The 21,445-nt window shown below is 41.2% G+C and overlaps 1 protein-coding gene across 16 annotated transcripts in view; it reads left to right on the top strand.

The window, feature by feature from the left end:
- CCSER1 (coiled-coil serine rich protein 1) overlaps window positions 1–21,445 on the top strand; it is a 666,540-nt gene that overhangs the window by 39,102 nt on the left and 605,993 nt on the right. Inside the window, exon 1 of one of the 16 annotated variants that reach the window (XM_069013063.1) lies at window positions 5,946–6,026. The exons of the other annotated variants lie outside the window; for them this stretch is intronic. The gene's annotated coding sequence lies outside the window, so the exon portion shown is untranslated. Of the gene's footprint in view, window positions 1–5,945; window positions 6,027–21,445 lie in introns of those variants that run through there. 16 annotated transcript variants of the gene reach the window in all.

Consider the following 21,445-nt stretch of genomic DNA (forward strand, 5'->3'; position numbering starts at 1 on the left):
GACCCAGCTGAAAGGCTGTGTTGAAGAACATCAGTAACTGAATGAGCTTACACGTTTTTCTGGGTGTTGCCAAGATGCTGGTTATCAATCATACAAGCCAGTTGAATAATATAAAATTCATGACATATTCTTTTGATTTTGGCATTAGCTCTTATTCTTTGACCAATATTGGAAAGTTACCTAGATTTTCTTACTAGGAGACAATTTTTTTTTTTTCTAATTTACCAAGCTAAAGGAGTAGAGAAACAAATGTTCTCTCTTCTCTAAATTCATTATCAGTTGATAGGCACATGAAGAATATGGGCACTTCAGGGGAGAAATTAGAAGTACAGCAGTAGAAGTGAAAAGAAGATTTTTGGGAAGGTAGTGCTGGAAAGCTGGCTTTGCTCTGCCTGGGTGAATGGTACAGAGCAAATCCTGTGGTATGGAGTGTCTGCAGCAGCTGCAACAATAGATTAAGGGCCCTGAAGCCCATCTGTGCTGGAAGCCTTTCCAGTAACTGGTCTTTTCGGTGTTATTCTACACAATATGTGTGTACCTTATATGTTTTGGTGTATTTATGTTTATAGCTGGATATTCTACATTCCTCTGCATAATCTCAGATGATGTCTACCTTGCTTTTTTTGGTCTCATTGTTGGTCTTTTGTCTGCAAACAGAGAAGTTGCTCCTCACTAAACACATGAGGAAAACTTTCATAATTCCATGCTAACTGAGCAATTTGAGGTGCTATTTTTGCCCAAGGCAAACTGAATTAATGAGACTTAAATGCAGAATTTGCTCAGCCCCCCCCAGGTTCACTGGTACTGAAGAAAGCTCCTGCTGTGATGATGCATTGGAGTCACAGATACCATAAAATGCAGCACACATTATTCTTTTTTAATCCTCTACTTTCTGGTACCAAATACCACCCTCAGACTACGTTTTCAATGCTAGCATTCAATCTATTACAAATAGAAATATAGTTTTCCCTTTCAGCAGATTTCCTTCCTTTTCCTATTTTGTACAATGGATAAGTAACAAGGCTGGAAAGAATGCTTGTCAACTTCAATTTTTCCAAACATGTAAATGTTATAAGAAACAATCTTTAAAAAAATCCCTAGACAAACCAAAATATTTCCATGATTTAAGCAGGATTACAAAGATGAAGAGATAATTTACAAATAAACCCTGGTAGCCTGGAGAATCAAAATATTTTGTCATTGGGACCCTCCAAGTGAAAGAGTTCAGAAAGAAAAGTAAAACTGAATTCATGCACACTTCTGTTGTTCAACTAAAAAGGCACAGAAAGACAAGGCAGCCATTGAAGGCTTTTTTTAGCTGCTGTTTGTGAAAATACAATGCTCAAATCCTTTGGAGTCCTTTGGGTTTATGTATCCATGTGGAGCTTTGGGGATTACAATGGAGAACCAGAAGTTTGCTCACCTACTTCAGGATTAGACCCTCAGCCAGTGTGCACAGATTTTACTGGGGAATACCCCTCTGCATTAGAAGCATTATTTTCTTCACCAAGACAGTTTATCCAGTGCAACACTAAAATAAATAAACAAAACTTCATTCTCCAGTTATGGCATATTTTTCTATGGAAATGTAAACAAACTTTACCACTAATCTAATTTATTTGAACATCAGAGCTGATAAGATTTTTATGCTTTTGATTATACTGATAACAGTAAAGCAAGAAACTTGCATATTGACAGTGTTTGAAATCAGATTAACTAGAAAAATATATTCACAAAGCTGGATTGTTAAAGAGAAATCTTTTTGCTGTGCTTCTGAGGTAGTTATACATTCATTGGCATCACAACATCCAGCAATAAGCAATAATAATACCTGTATTAACTGTTTGAAAGGAAATAGTAAAGCCAAAATAGATGAACTGAGCTGTTCTAACAGACTAAACAAGGAGAAAAGTACAGGTATGGGGATTCATCCTTTTTTAGTGCCAAACTGGAGATTTTTCAAAGATAAATCCATGTCAGTTATCTCACCACTGGGAGTCAAATAACCTTTCTTTGTTCAATTTATTAAACTGAATTTTGAAGTGTAAGGAGCATTTATCTTTTTGAACAAGTAGAAATTCTATATTTCTAGTTGTAATTGTTCTTTCTGGCCTAAGTAGTGAAGGTGGTTATAGTTTTAGAAAGTGGTGTCATTTTTGCCATTAGTGCTGAGGGAGCCAAGAGACAGAGTATAAATCAATTTACAGCGTGTTTACAAGCAGGGAAGAAAATGCATGAACCTTAATTCAAAAACTGCTTCAGATTATTATTATTTTATGATTAGCTAAAGTGGACTTCAACCCCCTCTGAGATCTCAGTGTTAGCACGATAAAATTCATAGCTTTTAACCAACCGACTGATTTCAGTATTTATTCAGTACATTACATACACAGGGGGGGAAGGTCACTTGAATACTCCTTGCCCCAAAGGTGCAAGTGGGTATGATCATCTGCAATACAAAACCAATATGTATTGATTAGCCTGACAAAGCTTCACTGAACAGATGTCCCTTGAGAGTGGAAGCAATTTAGTATGGGAGGCCTCCTTTGACCTCTCCCCTGCTGGTAAGGTAAACCAGGACCTGACCAGCAATGCTTCATGCTTTCTATAGTATGACAACACCCCTAATGCCAACCTGGCTCTAACAGTGGTGTAAGAGAAAAACCTTTAGTGAAGTCCATACATCCCCTGGACCTTCCAAGAAGCCTCAGTCTACCCCAGTGCCAAGGTGAGGTTGTTCTTGCAGCCTGTGGTCATGAGTCACTGCTTGGCATACTTAGCTGAACTCCAGAACTGGTTCCTTTCAGGGTCATAAAATGCTCTTACAAAACAGAAATTAATCTGTTTTACCCCACAAAGACTGTTTGTAGCCCTGGCCAGACCCCAAATCCATGCAGTTAGACTCACTTAGGCAGACAACCACTGCATATCTGGTAGATTGAATAAGGAAGACTAGTGCTTCTCTGTGCCCAAAGAGTTCTCTTGAGAATAATGAAATGCCTGTGTGGTGAAGGGCTGAGGCCTTGAAGGTTACACAGGGATGCATGCTCAACCCTGATGGACATAGCTATTGAAACCAATTTGGTCTCACATGTCTCAGCTTCCCCTGTGCCTATGATGGATCCATATATGTGGAAACAAAAACAAGGGATGAAAGTGAAAAACATTCATCCCTCATTTTTTGGAAGAAGGTGGCATCAAGCATGGGGATAATGTGAAATCCTTGGTCAGGCAACAAGAAATAAATGCAGAGATAATACGAAGAGCAGACAGATGATGCAAGTGAATCAGACATACCAGTTGTAGAGACTTTCATGACACGTATCTCAGTCAATGAGAATGTCTTGTTCCTGGTGAACCTGCACCTCTGAATCTGAAGTTTCTTTTTAAGACTTTGTTGTGCTAGCAAAACCTAATGAAGATTTTCATGAAACACCCTGTCATAGCCTCAAAGCGAGGCTTTCTGCTGAAGTCACCAGGGCCACACCAGTAGGAAACCAGAGGGAAAAGAGACTCAGGTTATTGTGTGCTTGGGCAGATCTGGGGTGTGGTGACCACAAGTGTTCCTCCTCTACTAACTCCCATAGCTATCTGCTGGGGCCTCAGTTAGCAAACCTACTTCCAAACAGGCATTGCTCAATACTTAAGCTTATGACAGTATTTAGGCTTTTTTTTTGTCCCTCCAAATCCCTAGAATGCAGTTTAATGTTGGAAAAGGTAACACTGTTCCATATAACCTCTACCTGCTGTCTCTGTTGTTTGTCTGTCTGTGTTGCTGGGCTGATCAAAGCCTTGACAGCTTCACTGGAAGCATCACCTGTGAGAGTGTCTGAAGTTCTGGTTAATCACAGGGGCTTTCCTTTCAGGGGAATGGCAGTAAAGAGAGCTGATAGAAACTGGCGAGCCAGAGCTAACCATTAGGAGATTCTGCGAATCTTCTGCTGAATACAAGGATGAAGGAGGGTGGGGAGATGTCGTTCAAAAATCATGCAAGACTCTTAGGAAAGAAGCCTGATTCAGCAAAACACAGATTCCTCTGTCTCTATGTTCAAGGCTGTCTCATCTTAACTAAGAGGCTAAGCAGGCCCATAATTTTACTTATGACAAATACCCCCATCTTCATTGAGACAACTCATGTCCATGCAGTTGCTTATATACTTTGCAGGTTGTGAGCCACCTCTTAGTAAAGTGATCTCATTACTGCATGCTCTTGTTTGAAATTCCCAAATTGTGAAGGTAGGTACTTTCAATAATGAACACTCTTGGGGCTGTGTCACATGAGATCTTTTGCCTTTTAAATGCAGATGACAGGTTACTAAAAATGTTTCTCTCCATGGAGCATTTTTTGCAGTGCTGCATATGCCAAACTTTCCTTTGTGACTGTAAAATATTTTACCTGGTTTAGGTTTATCTGGCCCAAGAAGAAACAGAAATGCCTTCAGATTTGGTTATTACATTTCATTGAACAATCTTGTGAACACATTAAACAGATAGACAGTTATATTCAAACATAATTAGGTATGGCGAACTCACCTTGAAAGTTTACTTTTGTAAAGATGTATTTACTAGCATTCAGTTCCTTTCATACCAAGTATAACATTGACTTCTGCACTCTCACACAATTCTTATTCAGAATTTCAGTGGAACTTCATTGTTGCTGTTAAGTTGTAGCTGCATTTTGTTCAAATCTGTTTTACTCAAAATTCTTCAAAACTCTTTTACTCCATTCTGGATCTGCATTCTTCTGCACAAGCCTAATAGTTGAAATTTCTTTGGGTTCTTCAGTTGCAGAATTGGCACTGATGTTACAGAATGAACACACTTTATTCCTGTTCAGACTGAAGTCTGCAAAGTCAATGTGTTTCTTTAGTGACGGGAGTTGTATGTGTGTTATTCTTTGGTATGAGAGGATAGGGCACATAGCTACAGCCTGTCACTTTTGAGTCATCACTCATTTTACTCAAATGTTCTTAATGAGGCAGGGTAGTTCACTTTGGTGGGTGATACAGGAGGGATCCTGTATAAATTGGCAAGAATAAACAGGGTATGAAAACTTAGTCATATTCCTTAAGTATTAGTCACAGAGAACACGGTTATTTATCTGCTTTACCTTATCCTTCTGAATTGAAAAAGGAACTTAACTCATTGCATCTGAACGCCATGTAATTGACCTCTGCCCTCACCCGATATTCCAGGGAAATCATTCCTGCTCCTACAGCGGTGCAGCCGAGACTTGTCTTAAGACCTGCTTCTTAAACGTCGTTTCCTTGTTCCCTCCCCAGGACGAGAAATTTGCCGGGATGGCCATGGAGCAACTGGGAAATAATTACAAAACACATCTCTGAAAAAGAGGACGAGGAAGGGAAATCAGAGGGCTCCGCCGCCCTCCAGGAAAGGGAAAAAATACGTACAGATCCCTGAGCAGATGGCGAGTGTAAACAGACCGGAGCGGAGCTGAATTTCTCCCGGTGGGGAACTCGGACTTTCTCCTCTACGCTGCTCGCCTCTCGCCCGAGGAAGCCGGGGGGAAGCTCTCTGCCCGGGGACACACGGACACGGACAGACACGCATGGACAGACAGGGGGACGCGCACACACAGCCGGCCCACCCGCACAGACGGGGACACGCTCATCATCCCTCGCACACACAGGGACCGCGGCGGCCCCGCTCCGCGCCGCGGGGACACGCGCCCCGCACCGGCACACGCGCGGAAGCGCCGCCCCGGACCGCCCCCGCATCCCTCCCTCCTCTCCTCCCGCCCTCCCTGCTCCCCGCCCGCCGCGCACATACACACACACACACACACACGCACACACACTGGCCGCAACATGACGGCTAGGCGGACAGACTGACAGACCGGGGCACCGCCGCTCCGCACGGGATTATTCTCCCCGCGCCGGGGCGACGCAGCGAACCGGCGACCCAGCGGGGCGGGGGCGGTGCCGGTGCCGCGCCGCGCTGCCAGGAGGGTCCCAGCCCGCGGCGGCAAACGGCGAGCGCCTCGGGCGCTGGAGGAGCCCGGCCAGGTAACGCGTCCCTCCCGGGCGGTATCGCCGGGCAGAGCCGGGCCAGGCCGCGGCGCGCCGCCGCGTCCCCGGCGTGCGGGTGCCCCGGGGCGGCGGGGCCGCTTCGCCCCGCTCGGCAGGTGCCGAGGTGATGCGGCGGCTGTCGCCCCGGGGCGCGGGCGACCCCCCCCCCCGCCTTGGCCTCGCCTTCCCCGCCGGCGGGGCGGCGGCCGCCGGGCGCCCTGCGCCGACCTGCGGCGCTGCTGCGGCGGTGGGGGCGGCGGAGGATCGGGGCTGCCGGTGCCGCAGCTCCGCGCTGATCCCCGGCAGCCGCGCTCCGGTAGCGCCGGGGATTTGCGAGGGCGGGCGGGCGGCAAGGGGACAGTGGCACTGGCGTCTTTGTGGCGGGGCGGCCGGGGCTCGGCGCCCGCAGGTGTCACCCGGGGCCGGCCCATCCCGGGGCAGAGGCAGCGCCGGCGGGGCCGCGGTGCTGCCGCGGTGGCCTGGGGGCGTCGCGGGGCCCGTCGGGCCCGGCCTGCGGGGGGCAAGGCGCGGGCAGCCGGGGCCGGGCGGCTGCACCTCGCTGGCGGTCGCTCCGGCCTCGCTGCTGCAGGTGGCGGAGAAGAAATCACATCCTTTTTTTGTTTATTTTTGGCGTTTCTTGTTTCCGTCTTTTCCCCCTTTCCCTCCCGCTGTGTGTGTTAGGCAATCTGCAGTTAACCTGTGAAAACGACAAGAAGTGGTTTCAGAAATGTGAATGGGTAGGGCCGGGCCACTGGCGGTCATGTGTGACCTTTGCCATGGATTTGGAGGCAAGAGCTGGAGGATGCTGCATGTGCTTTCCAAAATTGCATGGCAAGCTTAAAAAGTGGAGCAGATGGTGATGGTAGTGCTTGTTATGGAAGAGGTTCACGGAAATCCTGTATTTCCTCTAGACAGTTTTTGTGTTTTTTCTCCTTGTTAAAGAGGTTATCTTTGACTTTTGGCAAGGAGAAGAATGTTGCTGCAAGTTGTCTTGCAAAGGAACGGGGTTATTTTGCTCTTCTACAGAGAAGGGACCCCCCCTCTCCGTCACAGTTTTATGTGTCTGGATCTGTCTCTCCTTTGGGATTGACAGCACTAAGTGTCTTGGCATAGACAGAAGCTGCAGTATGCTTTATTTTCTTATTGCACACCTTTATAGTTGAATGTAACTAGAAAGGAGAATTGGAGTATTCTCTTTTCCCTCTCTATGCCAGATGTGTTTTTCTATCTAGTATATATTGTACTTGAAGTGTTAAACTCTCAGGGGGCACGGAGGTGGGGATGTGAGGTGAGGTCTGCTAGTTACTTCAAACAATTCTCTCTGCTTGTACTTAAGAAGGAGAGAAAGGAACATGTTGTAAAAGCAGGTGAGGAATATATAAAAGTGAAATATTAATGAACTGAAAAAGCTCAGACAGCAGAGACATTGTGCCTAATCATTCAGGAGGGTTCATATCCTCTTTACAACTCTTCATTGTATGTGTGCCTGTACTACAAATGCAATTGTAGGATGGTAATGTTTGTATTTAGCTGGAAGTAGTAGTACATTTTGGTTTTTTTTCGTGTTAGTGACCATCTCTGGAGTAGCTTCTTTTAGCTGTGATTTTTGAGGCTGCTGTAAGAAAGGGAATTATTACAGAAACAGTAAAAAATATTTCAAGAATGTTTTCTTGGAAATGTAAATGGGAAGGGCTGACTCAGATCTGGAATAACCCACAGGAATAACTAGTCTTGGAAAGTCCTCTTAGAGACATCATGATGATAACTGAGGTATTATTAATCTCTTGCATCCCAGAGAGCAACATCCCATAAGTAGGCAGCACTGTCTCAGGAGAAGGCAGTAACATGCAGCTGTCCAGGATCTGCTGAATGCAAGACATAGAAACAAAGGGTATTTTCTCCAAACGGAGGTTCCTTTACCTCTTTGAGTTTGGAGTGCAGTGGTCCCTGTAGTTTGATTAACGTCCCCAGTTTGGCGTGGAAGGATATTAAGTGCAGCAGCTTTCTGCCACAGTTTGGTGAGGGAATTTAGTTCAGTGGGAAAGTTGTCTGTCAGCCCACAGGGTGAGGTCCTGTAATCCCTGGCTGTAATCCCTGGCAGGACTTTTTTGAGTAGCTGGTGGCTTGAGTAAGACCTGCCTTCTGGAGAGCTCAGTGCAGGCCTGAGTAGGACAACAGATAGGGGAGCTGTACCAGAAGAATGACCTGGAATGGCACATAGGGTATATTCCATGTCTGCCTTATATGAGTTAGTGTTTGGTTTTTAAATACATTAGTCACAAAAGATGCTGAAAAAGTATCTTGTACCCTCAGGTCTGTGTATGTGGTTGTATGAGACCACGATCTCTTGTGCTGCGTAAGCTGTGTGTGGCTGGATTTCTCCTTTTTGATTAAAACCTAATGTCACATGGAGCCTTTGAAGTTGACATTGAAGAAATTACATTTCTTCAGCGTTTTGGGGCTTTTTTTGCTAGAGTGTTTCATAAACAGCAAGAGCGATGTAGAGAAGTTGCTCCATTGGGAGAAATTCCCACTCTTCCATGAAAGTTCATTGAAGTAACTATGGCTTTGTTGAATTAGCCTACATATTTGATTGATACTAGTAAAGTATGACATGAAATAACATAACATTCATGTGTCAGTGAATGTATCAATGGAAAAGAAACCTTCTAAACACGTAGTCAAATTAAATAGCTACCAGCTTGTTATGGTGAGGAACAGAACTATATCTTCTATCTTGTTACTCTGTTATAAGATTCAGTGCCTCAGGTCTTCCCCTTGAGAATAGTTTTGCTGCAGTTGAGGGGCTCATCACCAGGTGGGAGGGAGGGAAACAAAAGGAAATACACAAATAATGGCAAGTAGGGGCTGGGTTTGTTTCCTGAGAAATGACTGCAGTTTCATCGGGTTTTACTCTCAGTATTGCATTTATTTGGCAGTTTTCTGCAGTGACAGTAACCTGGGTTACCTTGATAAAGTAAATATGCTTTTGTATTAGACTTTAGCTATTGAGTGTACTGGACTTCAGCTATTGAATGTACTGGCTGTGAGAGATGGCATGTAAAATACAGAACTTGCAGGCACCTAAAATGTGTATGGTCATTTGTACTGTAAGATTTAATGTGTATTCTCTGCTTCAGCAAGGGCTTGTAACTTTGAGAGTATGGGAGATGCAGCTGTATATTCTATAGGCATCAGTATTAAACCTCTGTAGCTGTTTGCTAGTTAAATATGTGGTTACTTGTACTTACTGCTTCTTGACTTGTTCTCACTGCACTACATTGTGGAGTATGTTGCTTAGATAATACAAACTCACTCCGTGACTGAGGGCTATAGTATCATTCCTCTATTGTACAACAGTAAAATAATAATAATGATAATGATAATAATAATAATACTTTCTATGAAGTCTACTGCCTTTGCCTGAAATGTGACGGTCCTGTAGAGGGAAAAGAAGATACAGGCAGGCAATAAGTAAAAGCAATGAAATCCTGGATGTGAAAAAAGCAAGACTTTTATTAAATATGCGCTGTAGTTTTGTTGCGTGTGTTTTGTAATTCTGCACAAAAGGTAAAACCTGAAAATTAAAAACATACTGTTGAGAGGGATTACCAGATCTGAGTGATGATGGTTTTGCACCCAGACATTGTATGTTGCCTATAGATGGTGCTATGTTTTTGCCCTGATTATTGCTGTGAAGGCCCACGTGAATGTTGAGGTAGGGATGTGTAGTTCTTTTCCTTATACATGGGAAATGGAAGCAGTGGTGTGTGGAAGTCACACAGCTGATTTGTGATAAAGACAGTAGAATTGAAATATGCATCCCAAGTCCTACGGTCTTATCTTAATGGATTAACTGTGTTCATATAGTTTGTTTGATAACTTGGTATAGATGTGGAAACGTCCTACTGATCCAATTACAGGATTGTGTGTAAAGTTATGCAGCATTTTCTTAGTAAAGACTAATTACTATCAGATTATTTTTTTTCCGTTTAGGCAAAAAAGCTTTTCCTGGATTTCGTTTTGTTAAGTTTGAGAGAAAGCAGTTTTGCAGTCGTAGAATGTAATGATGCTTTTACATTATTTAAGGAAATACCACTTAATTTTTTATAATGCTCTAGCATATCAGGAATTTGAGATCCAGCTCAGTCAGTGAGGCTTCTGAGGATCACAGCTGTTTTCCAGTGTGAAGAACCAGTTGTGAGAGACTGGTAGGAAGCTTTTAAAAATACTCCTTTATAAATTTTGGTAGTGCAAATCATTGTTTCTGAAAGTACATTGCTTTGTTCTAGTGCATATCCAGCTCTGACTTTTTTTGCTTATTTCTTGCTTGTTTTTGGGCCCCTTTACTGATCCTTGTTTGATGTGCCATCTTTATGGGATCTCTTAAAACCTTTTAATAGGAAAATAACAGCTCTAAGTGATCTAGTGATTTTGTATAGTACAGTGGGATTTAGATTTGGGTGAGAGTACAGAAGTATTCAACAGGTTTCTCATCTGTGTGTTGCTTGTGACATTGTCCAAACCTTGTCATTTACCTAAGAAACAATGTAATCTGTTCAGATGTCACCTCTCAATAATGTTAACCTGTCACTGTGTCTGCCATGCCACACTGAGAGAAAGATGGAGTCTCCCAGTACAGCCAGAACGTTGTCAGAGGGGTGTGTTGTGCTCAGGTGGCAGTGCCAGTCTCTGCCCACTCTGCCAGTATACAAATACACCAGCAGTTTTTGCTTTGTATTTTGTCCTGTGTGCTGGGCAGTAATTCCAAATTCTGTAGTGTCTTTTAGCTTTGATTTAATGCAAATCAAAGTTTGTGGGATTATATTTCAGAACTATCTTGGCTCATTTGTTTATTAATTTAAAGTGTTTTGTCTTCATTTTTTTACTATATGACTGGTGAGGAGAGAGGAGAAGAGCAAAGTTTTGCCATCTATTCTTGAGGAAGTTTTGGCCAGTGGCAGAACTGCTGCTGATTTGAATAGGTGCCTTGGCAATTGTTTTGACAGGTTTTATGACTTTAAAATATGCTGGCTAGATTCTTGATGACCCACTGAACATGTTGTGGCACAAAAGCAATGGAAATAGAGTAACAGTCTTGCCAAAAATAGATTGCCTTTCATTTTTTTTCATTAGTTGTCACCATACTTATTACTTCATTCTGGGCAAGGATATTTATTTTGTTGTTAACACAGAAGCTTTAAATAAGAATGTAGTGTATGTATTGAAAGGATGAAAATGCTAAGTTCATTTGGAGTATTCAGAAATACTAATAAACTGCCTTGGAAAGGAAATTCTGCAATAATACATTCATGGTTTTTTTCTCTTGATTTTGCTGAAGGAGGTGAGTGGCAGAAAATAGCAATAGGAAAGATGTTGTGGCTTTCTCCACATTTATTTCAAGTAAAGTGATGCTGCAAGATGATGTACGTTCTTTCACATTCATTGAGACCTCTCAGATACCTTGAGTGCAGATATGCCTTCAGCTGTGAGTGTAAGGTATCAGTTGTGCTTAGAGTGACATGTTAAGCTTTTTTAGTATTTCTTGATACTTAAACCAAGTATGTTTTAAGTTGTGCCACACAGCATCTGCAGGAAATGGGGTGTCCCAGTTGATATCATGTAACATATATTAGTTTCAATTTGCATGTAGAAGCACAAACATTGTGGTATAATAGAATCATAGGCTCATTAAGGTTGGAAATGACCTCCGAGATCAAGTCCAACCTTTTATTGAATACTACTATGTCCACTAGACCTTATCACAAAGTGCCATCTCTCTGGGGACTGTGACTCCACCACTTTCCCAGGCAGACTGTTCCAGTGCTTAACCACTCTCCCAGTGAAGAAGTTTTCCTTTGTATCTAGTCTGAACTTCCCTTGGTGCAACTTCAGGCTGTCTCCCTTTGTGCTGTTGCCAGTTGCCTGGGAGAAGAGGTTGACCCACAACCTTGGGGTGCCTCAGCCACAGCCTCCTTTCAGGTAGTTGTGGAGAGTGATGAGGTCTCCCTTGAGGTTCATCTTCTTCAGCCTAAAGAACCCCAGTATCCTCAGCCTCTCCTCACAGGGTTTGTGTTCCAGACCCTTTACTTGTTGCAAAACTACTTGGCTGTTTGGAAAACAACCCACCCAGCATGTGAAGGCACACCTGCATGTCTTCCAGAGGCAGCCTTTGAAGGCATTCCAGTTGATTTCTTCTGTTAGAGGTTAATAAGCTGTCAGGGATTCTGGGCTGGGAGAGCCATGTAGGTATCTCCTATTCTCTTCTGGTTTTGCTGTTTCCCAATGTAAGAGTAGATGTGGTATAAGGAAGGTGAGGGCAGGCTCTGCTATCTCTGTGAATAGCAAAATAAAGTGGTTTTGTTTTATGTGGATTTAAATTTTGAATTATGTGAATATGTAGTTTTTGTAGCTGCAGTTAGTACAGAGGTTATACTGTGAGTAGGAGACTCATCCTAATTTTTTACGGTTTTGAACACATTTTTTCAATGTAGTGGCTGTCAGCTCAGAGAGAAATGTTGGCCCCATAGCCCAGTGGCAAAACTGCTACTGGTTTTAATGAGGCCTTGATTATATCCTTAAATAATATTTTAGTGTCTTGATTATACCCTTAAATAATATTTTAATATGTCAGTTTGCTTTGTGCAACATTTATTTTTTTCAGGGACTGATTTTCAAAAGATACTGAGCTTTTACTGTTTTGATGGTTTTTGTTACATCATTAAATTCTTAGTACTCCTAAAAAGTAGTTTATAAGAATGTTTCTTACAATAAGTAATCCAAAAGAGTAGGAATTTTAGAATGTTAAGACTGCAAATACAGTTGATAATGAATGAGTTCTGTGTGTCTGAAAAGAAACTCCTTTGTACGTGTAGGTACCTATTCTATACTAATGGTGATTATGCAAGGGCACAACACAAGGCATTTAGAGTTTTTATGAAGTCTAGCTGGAGCAGAGATTCAAAAGACCAGGGTAGTTAAAATGATTACCTAGATTTAAACTTTTCAGAAATAGATGAATAATGGGAAAGTAGAAGGAAGAATATAAGATTTGGGAAAACTGTTTCAAAATAATATTGAGTGGAGAGTTGTGGAAAACATGCATACAGAGTAGAAGAGGAGGAAATAAAAGAAATATAAAGAAATTAGTCTGTCAGGTGGTAAGAGCTGACACCACAAATGCCTTCTTTTTATCTGCTAATCTTTATGGCTAGCAAACTCTGGGGCATTTGCTGAGACAGGGAAGAAAAAGACACAGGAGAGGTGGTAGGGAATGAAGGGAAAATCAGCGTTTCTGTTCGCCCAGATCTCTGCTTTTGTTTTACCACAACAAGGCTGTTAGAAGAAATTTAGGGATTTAGTCACATGAGCCACAAGATAATCTCTATTCTCTTTAAACCCTCATCCCAACATCCTCATCTTGGTCAATTATGTGTTTGGTGTCTGTCTGTGGCAGCATCTCAGCAGATTTCACACCAGTCTTTACTACTTGCTTATGGCCCTCAATAAGGGAGTAATGTACAATTGTCTGTTAATGATAGGTTTTGTTACAGATTAATCTTTTAACAGGCAGAAATCAGAACCAGAAGCTACAAGGCTGTTTTACACTGTCAGATCTGCAGCTCTGCAACACCTGTGTCTATTTTTAATAGTTAGTTTTGCTAGTTAGTTCTTTTCATTTAGTATTCGGCATGAGCTAAGAACATGCAAATAGCCACCTCGGGTGGCTTAGCTAAGGGCCTAATAACTTATGCATCTGATTCCTCTTTGTCAAGAGACGCATATCATTTTTACCTGTAATAGTTTCAATTTAAGAGTGCTACCAGGTGAAGAAGACTGGGATGTTAATATGACTTGAATGAAGTGTTCAGCTAACGCAGCCCGTGAGTTGCTTACAGGGATACGTAATAGTCCGAGATACTGTGGGAATAAATTTTCTGGGGTAAATACTGCATACACGTGTGTGTGTGTATATATATATGAAAGTCAAATGTTTTCAGTGAAAGAAGGTAAGCAATGGTGGTTTTGGTTGAAAGCTACATGGTTTTAATGTGAAATAGTGAATGGTTCAAAAAAAAAAGGGTTTCTTTCCTTTTCTTGCTTTAGTGGCAGTAACATTGAAACAGAAATACACTCTCAGATCTCTAAGCAGTTAATAATTGGGGGTGGGAGCAGGCAGAAAATAACAAAAGCAAAAAAAAATACTACTTTTCCTGGTTTAAAGGAATTTATTTTGTTGTGGGCAAGATGCTTCTGAAAGCTATATATTGCAATACACATATCATTTGTAGCCTTGGTTTGAGAGGGCCTTAGGATGATACTGTTTATTGAAGAAGGTGAGCAAGAAGTTACTGGTGGAAAAGGGTGTGAGAATTTTAGGTTTTTGTCTACTTTCTCATGCTTTCATTTGAATTTTACTGAGATCTTGCATTGTAGATGTTTCATTGTGATTCTGTATGCTTTGAAAATGGTTAAGGGGGGAAAATGTATCTATAAAAGAAGCAATTCCACTCACATTAATGATTCTTATAGTTTGCATAGGACAATGCATGTGACTTCCAAAATGCTGAAGTTGAACACCACAGAAGCCATAAAACATTTACACAGCACTATATCTTCTGCAGCATTTTCTAAATATAGACTAAATCCTTGGCATGAAGAATTTGTATAGTTAAAACAAAACAAGACTTGATGTGACACAGAACAGCTTGAGAGGCATGAGAGCTGTAGGTGAGGAACTGTGAGAAACTGAACAACTTTTCAAGTGAAGGATCGAGAGGATGGTGAAGATGCCCACCCCCTTCAGTTGAAAAAAAAAAAAAGGTAGTTTGAACTCCTTTTGTTGCTTAGTTTTTTGTTAGTAGGTTTTTAGAAACCACTATTTCTTTCTAATTTAAATAGTGAAAACAGTAACTATTTGAAATCTATAGAGGTTTTTTTTTAGTAATAAGAAAGGAATTTAAAGCTGTTCTCAAATGCACATTTGTGGGTCTAGATCCTCAGCTAGTGTTATAGCACTGCTATCTTCAGTGGAGCCCAACACACCTATTGCTTGTAGCTCCTGTTAGGCTGAGCAGTGGCTGCTGATGGCTGAATGAAAGAAGGATGGAGTAGGCAGAAAATGCAATAGCTTTTGATCTACAGTGCCTCTAGCACCCCTCCCTTGGGATGTTGTTTGTTCTCTTCTGTTCCTCTTGAAACTGGTTTGCTCTCCTAGAAGTTAAAAATGAACCTTGCAAACATTTGGTAAATTATGCTGCTTGGACAAAAAATGAAAACACATTACAGGTAAGTTACAACTTACCCTGATTTTCTATGGAAACAATACTTGTTTATCCTACCATCCAAGATCCTACTGTACAAGCTGCGCCAGAAGTTTTTGAACTTCTTGATTGCTTTCAGAGATATTTGACAAAAGAATGGAAGCCTTAAAAATTAGTTAAAATTTTATTAAGTTTTGAGAAATTGGAGGAGAGAGCGACGCTCATGTAAATTCTCTGGCTGAGAGAAAGGCTGTACAGTGACCTCATTTTATGATCAGTATCAAAGAGTCCACCTAGGAGAGGAGTCTTGTATGTGTCCTAGCTGCTCAGAGCTTCTTAGACATTGAAATGAACCAACCACGACATGCAAATCTGTAGGTAACTAGGCCTTGTTAGATCTGGCATTCATTCATAATGGTATATGAGGGAAAAAAAACTGAGTGCTTTTCTTAAGTTGTTGTTTGTTTGGGGCTTGGGGTTTTCTTTTTTTAATGGTCTCTTCCTCCCTCCCCCTGGGTTATTTTTATATCACCTTTTTGAAAGCGTGGGGCGGAGCACTCCTTCAGGGTGTTGGACTGATGCCTGCCTGATGAGAATTGATTTGTTTAAGCCCTTATGCTGTATCCATTTACACCACCTGAAGATTTGCTTCTCTTTTGTGTTTGTTACTTAGTACCTGAAGTCCTCAAGGAAGCACGTTGCAGGCTTGAACCTTTTATTTAACTCAGCTTTTGACTAGGAAGATAGCAGGTATTGTGTTTTTTTAATTGGTCTGGTCACACTGACACTGAGCACATCTATCAGCAGCAGCAAAGAAGGCCAGACTTCTTTTTGTTCCACGGTGTCAGAAAAGAATGGAAAGCCCAAACAAACCCTGCTGTGAAGAAAGTGCAGATGAATTGGTTTTGCTTTGAACTAACCTGAGTCCTTGGAAGAATAGAAGCCGTGCCTACTTAGTGAGGTGTGTATTGGGCTGGCTGGCCATAGTGTAATTGAAGGAAAGATCCGAGCTACAGATATTCCGCTGAAGATGGGAAACTAGTAATTTATGCTCTGTTGCCATTCAGCTTCTCTCTGGTACTTCTGGTTTAAGAAGGTGTTTTAAAAATAGAGAAGTAGGAGAAAAATTCAGAGGCATTTGTTTTTCTGTGCAATAGCAAAACACTCAGCAATTAGTAGTGAATGCAAAATCCAAGTGTTTGTATTCAAATAGAGTGCATAACTACCAAAGGTTTTAAGTGGTTTGTTGCTCTCGTAGAAAATGAGCTTAGAAATAAAGCAAGGGAGTCTCTGTGTCAAGTGAAACTTAATGGAACGTTATGTTTCAGTACTTCAGTCTTTATGCTAAGATTTGGAAAGCATATTACTTTTCTCCACTGTACCTGAGCACAAATTATGGTGAAGAACATAGAGAAAAAATGTTGAATAGAGTGGCTATGAAAAATAACGATGTTGTGTAAGTGTTTGGCACAGTAACAACATCCAAACCCTCCTCATGTGTTTGTTTATTTTGGAAAACAGTTTGGGCAGGGTAGTACTGTGATTATTCAAGTCATGTTTGGATATAAAATGAGCTTGGTTTGCTCTGTCAGGCAGGTGTCTCTGCATTCCAGTGAAAAACATTTGCTGAGCTTGTGTGCAAAAAGTGCACCTGTTTATTGGAATGACAATTTCAGCTGAGGTAAACGGGTATGCAGAGTACAGCAAAGTGACTCAAGGGTGAGCCATCCTTTTTTAAGCTGGGGTTCTTCCTTTGGCACTGTGACAGTTTTGCCTTTGCTCATGTTAGCTGCGCTTCAGTCAGTGCTGGTTGTACTTCAGTTGAGCTCTGGTTACTGTATGTGTGTGTTAGAAAGACCTTTTGTAATTTATCTATTATGAATGATGGTTATTGAGGAAAGTTATTTCATGGGCTACTTTATTATCTTGAATACAGCAGCTTGTAATACTTAGGGGTTTACCAGAGGGGTTTAATGAATCTGTGACAATAGAAACAATTACAGGGGTGGTAGAAAGAATCCTTGAATGTATTATTTTTATTTCCCTGGAGTTAATCTTCACATATCAAAGTAAATTAACCAGAATATGCTGCGTGGACGTCTACTGGATTCCCAAGTCAAAAGCTATTATGAACAAAATGTGATTCTCTTTATTCCCTGTCCTACAATCCTTTCTCCAAGTATGCTCCTAGTGAAGTCAATGTAAGTGAACAGAGTAATATTCTGCATACATTCGTGGTATTAAGGGAAAGACACTGGGATATGTAGAGGGACTGAGATATGTACTGGGATATGCAGAGATAAAATTATTTCAGGAGATATTTTTGCTTTTGTTCCTGAATCTTCGGCTCCTGCCACCCTCTCAGCCTCCATCCCCCTGGCTGGTGTCACGAATCTTCATGCTCTTTGTTATCCCACAAGCATTGGCAGTTCACGGCCTCTTGTCCGGGTTTCCATCCAGAGCTCAATCTGCATTTCAATCTGCAGCTTTCGTGCTGAGCTACCTGCACCGGCTGTTTTTCTCAACACTACAATAGAGTTTTTGCATGCCTCACTTTGTCCATTTAATGCCCTGAGGGACTGCCAACGGAGTGGCATTTACTGAAGAGGCCAGGTTTGGAAACTGAAATCATAACCTGGCTGGAGATGAAACAGAATATATTTTGTATTTGTTTATTTGCTTAGGAGTAGATATATGCAGAGATGAATGTCAGTGTAATCCTCAAACTGTTTACTATGTTGTGCTAATCTCTACAACTACATCTGATTACAAAAGAAAAAAAGGCCACTGGTAGGCTTTAAAAGTTTCTGCCATCTGTCCTGGTGCTTATCCTTCGCTCACCGTAAGGATGTATTGTGACAGCCTCCCCGTGTATTGCAGCCTCTTAGGCTGCTTTTACCTTCTGTCTCTCTTTTGGACTCCGTTCAAATGGAGCAGCATGTGGGTCTTCTGTTTTACCAGTACAATGGAGATCCTCATATCCTATGCTTCAGTTGCTTAACCTAGCAGCTTGGCATTTGGGACCTTCTTTTTATTGTGTAGCTCTTCACAACAGCTGGCAGTGGAGCTATCACAAGGAAGAGATCTTCTAGGTCTGGTCTAGCAGGAGGAATGGTGTGCTTTCCTGCTCCTTCATCCTTGGAATTTTAGCGCTTGTGGAATGGTTTCACCCTGCGTACCCTTGTTAGCTGAGTGCATCTCCAGATCCCCACCACATAAATGACTGTACCCTTTGGGTGCGCTCTGGGTCAGGCTCATCCTTTGTCCTCATCTGACACTTCACTGTTTCTGTCTGTTGGGGAGATCTGCCTAGATTTGAAACCACAGAAGGAAGGATAGCCTATAAATCTAGCAGGATGGTGGCTTTCCTGCAGCTCCTGGGCTGCTTTCTGGTGTGCATGAGTTAGTGTAGTTGAAAGGAATGTGATTACCTGTGGTTGTGAGGAGGAACAGACTGATGTCTTTGGGAGAGCTGAGGAAGGTGCACAATTTACAGCAATGTTCATGCTGAAGTACTTCATTCATCTAAACCACATTTTGTCCATGTACTGATGTAATAGACAGTATGTTATTAAAGCTAGTAAAAACCACCATGGCTTTTGAGAAAATACTACCATTACTGAAAAGCTGGGTTAAGCTCTCCCTAAATCCAAAAGTAGTTCAGGCTGTTAATGGGTTTCAGGACTCTTCCCTAGAAAGCGCACACCAGGCAAGTGATGGAGATCAAGAAAATAATATACAGATACCAAATCTGAGAGCTAATCCTTGTGTTTTTAAATATTCAATGAATAATTTAACAAAATATTTTAAATATTTAAAGTGTATTTAAAGCACCGTTTCAGCAATTCCCGCATCTTTGGAATTTTCTTTCTAATCTTCTTGGTTCATGATAGAGGTTTCAGGTATGCTGTTATTTCCACCCCTTAGGTTATAATGAAATGAAGTATCAGTTCAAGATATGAAATTGTGGATGTCACTGCCTGGGCACAGTTAGGCATAGATACTTAAAATATTTTAATTTTATGGTGGAAATCCCTTATAATAAAGTTGTGGTTTTCAGAGGAAAGGCTGGACTTAATTGGAGTTATTCACATAACTTGATGGGAGGAAAAAGCACTCTTAGAAAATACAATAATCAAGTTTTAAAGATTTTTTGCTTAAAAAAATTCTTGCCTCCACAATGTATGTATTCTCTTGATCAGTTGCAGTGTGAAAAATGGTATTGGTAAGGTTTTTTAATGCTTAGTATATATTATCTTTGCTGATTGTTTGTCACTGGCTGTGGCAAATGAAAGTAGCTGTAGGCAGTATAAAACAAATACATTTAACATGCTCTTCAAGCAGTGAGTATGTAAACTTGAACCTTCATGCCAAAGTCTGTGTTGATGGTTTAAAGTTAAAAGCCTGTATGTTCTAAAGGGAATTCAGGACAAATTGATGGAAGTGAAGTCCGATGAGTGTTACCAAGTATGCAGAAATTCTGGTATGAAAATGGTAGGAAGAATATTAGGGGTGGGGGAGGGTGGTATCTTGCATTCCTCCTGAGCATAAGATTTTGCATGTGCATGAGATGGGCGTGTGGCCTGGCTGCATCGTAGAAATGGCTGCATCAGATCCAAGTTCTGCATTCACAAAGCATCCTCAGAAGTGTTTAAAATTGTAGAAATTAAGAACTGAAAGTCTCAGTGAGGACTGGTTATGTCTGCAGTGCCCAAGGTAATGCAAATTGCATGAGCTGACAATCTTATTCTGTGAGCTCAGGGAATGCTGCTGATCTTCTTTTTGTTTTTTGAACTTTGATAATCCACTGTCCCACGTGGCTAAACAACGGAGAGAGATCTTGTTTGCTACGTATCTAATGTTGGCAGCAATTTCTTGGCAGCTGAATTAATTTTTAGGTTCTGTAACATGACTTCAGATTAACATTAGATTTCTTATAGCTAATGGTATTTTTGCCTCTCAACTCTATTCACAGGAAGAAAAAATCCTCTCTCTAGAGGTATTTGTGTTTTACATTTGATCTCCCCTATTTTCTTATATAGCATGTCAGAGTTTGACCTTTTAATAGATAGAGGTGTGAAAAGCACTGTGGTCATGACCAGCAGCGCTTCTTTTCAAAAATCAGTTCTTAAACTTTGAGATTCTACATGAACAAAAAGGTTGTTGGTGTATACATAATAAGAGGAATTCAATTTCAGAGTGATCTGTGCTGCATAATAAGATGAACTCACTTGTACAGAGTTCATTTTAATAAGCTGAATGAAACATTGCACGAATAAGAAGCAAAGATTGAGGTCTCCCTTAAACTACATTAGAAAAACAGTGACTCACTGAAGTAGTGGGTAACCAATCCCCATGTCATTCAGGGGGTGAGGCTACAGTGTGTCCCTGCAGGGGGGAGTACCGAGCAGAAATAAAGGAGGTGTTTTTTGTTCTGTATATTTGTTAGTGAGGCTTCCTGGAACAAGTCAGTTTGGTGTCTTACATTGAAAAATAGGATGTCCTCTTGTGGAGGGTTTAAAGAAAATGAGGGAAGCTTATTCAAAAGTCAGAAAATGTTTTACCCTGAGGGGTTAAAAAAGGTCTGCTTGTTTGATTTAACAGGAAAAAAAAAAAGGAACTTAATGAATACAAGAATGGAAGTGCAAGTGTAGGTGAGAGAAAGGCTCTTGAAATAGAGTGGTGTTTAGTAGATGGAAGTACAAAAAGTGTTTCTATAAAACCTGTAATGTCAATATGAAGGAACTAATGTGTGTAGACTGTTATATAGGAGGTTGTCAGCAGTGCTCATCTTGGTTACTCTATCCCTAAAATGTGAGAATAATAGAACTATTCCTGGAATGCACACAATCACACGGTAAATTTTAAAGACTCTGTGATGGATAGATTAAAAAAGTAATTATTTTAGGAGAGCCCAGGTATTTTCTGTTTAAAATATTTTTTAAATGGAAGCATTTTTCACTGTACATGCTGATTACTCGGTCTGTTAATTTATTTTTTTTTACAGCTTAGAGTAGGGAAATGATCTAGCCTCTTCCATCTTCATGTTCTTACACATGAGGACAGACTTAATAGAAAAGTTGACGGAGAGAGGTTAATTAATTTAATTGGTTTCCATGGGACTTATAAAAATAAATATGGATACAGTTAATT

The sequence above is a fragment of the Aphelocoma coerulescens genome, chromosome 4 (genome assembly GCF_041296385.1).
Source record: "Aphelocoma coerulescens isolate FSJ_1873_10779 chromosome 4, UR_Acoe_1.0, whole genome shotgun sequence".
In the NCBI taxonomy this organism is placed as follows: domain Eukaryota; kingdom Metazoa; phylum Chordata; class Aves; order Passeriformes; family Corvidae; genus Aphelocoma; species Aphelocoma coerulescens.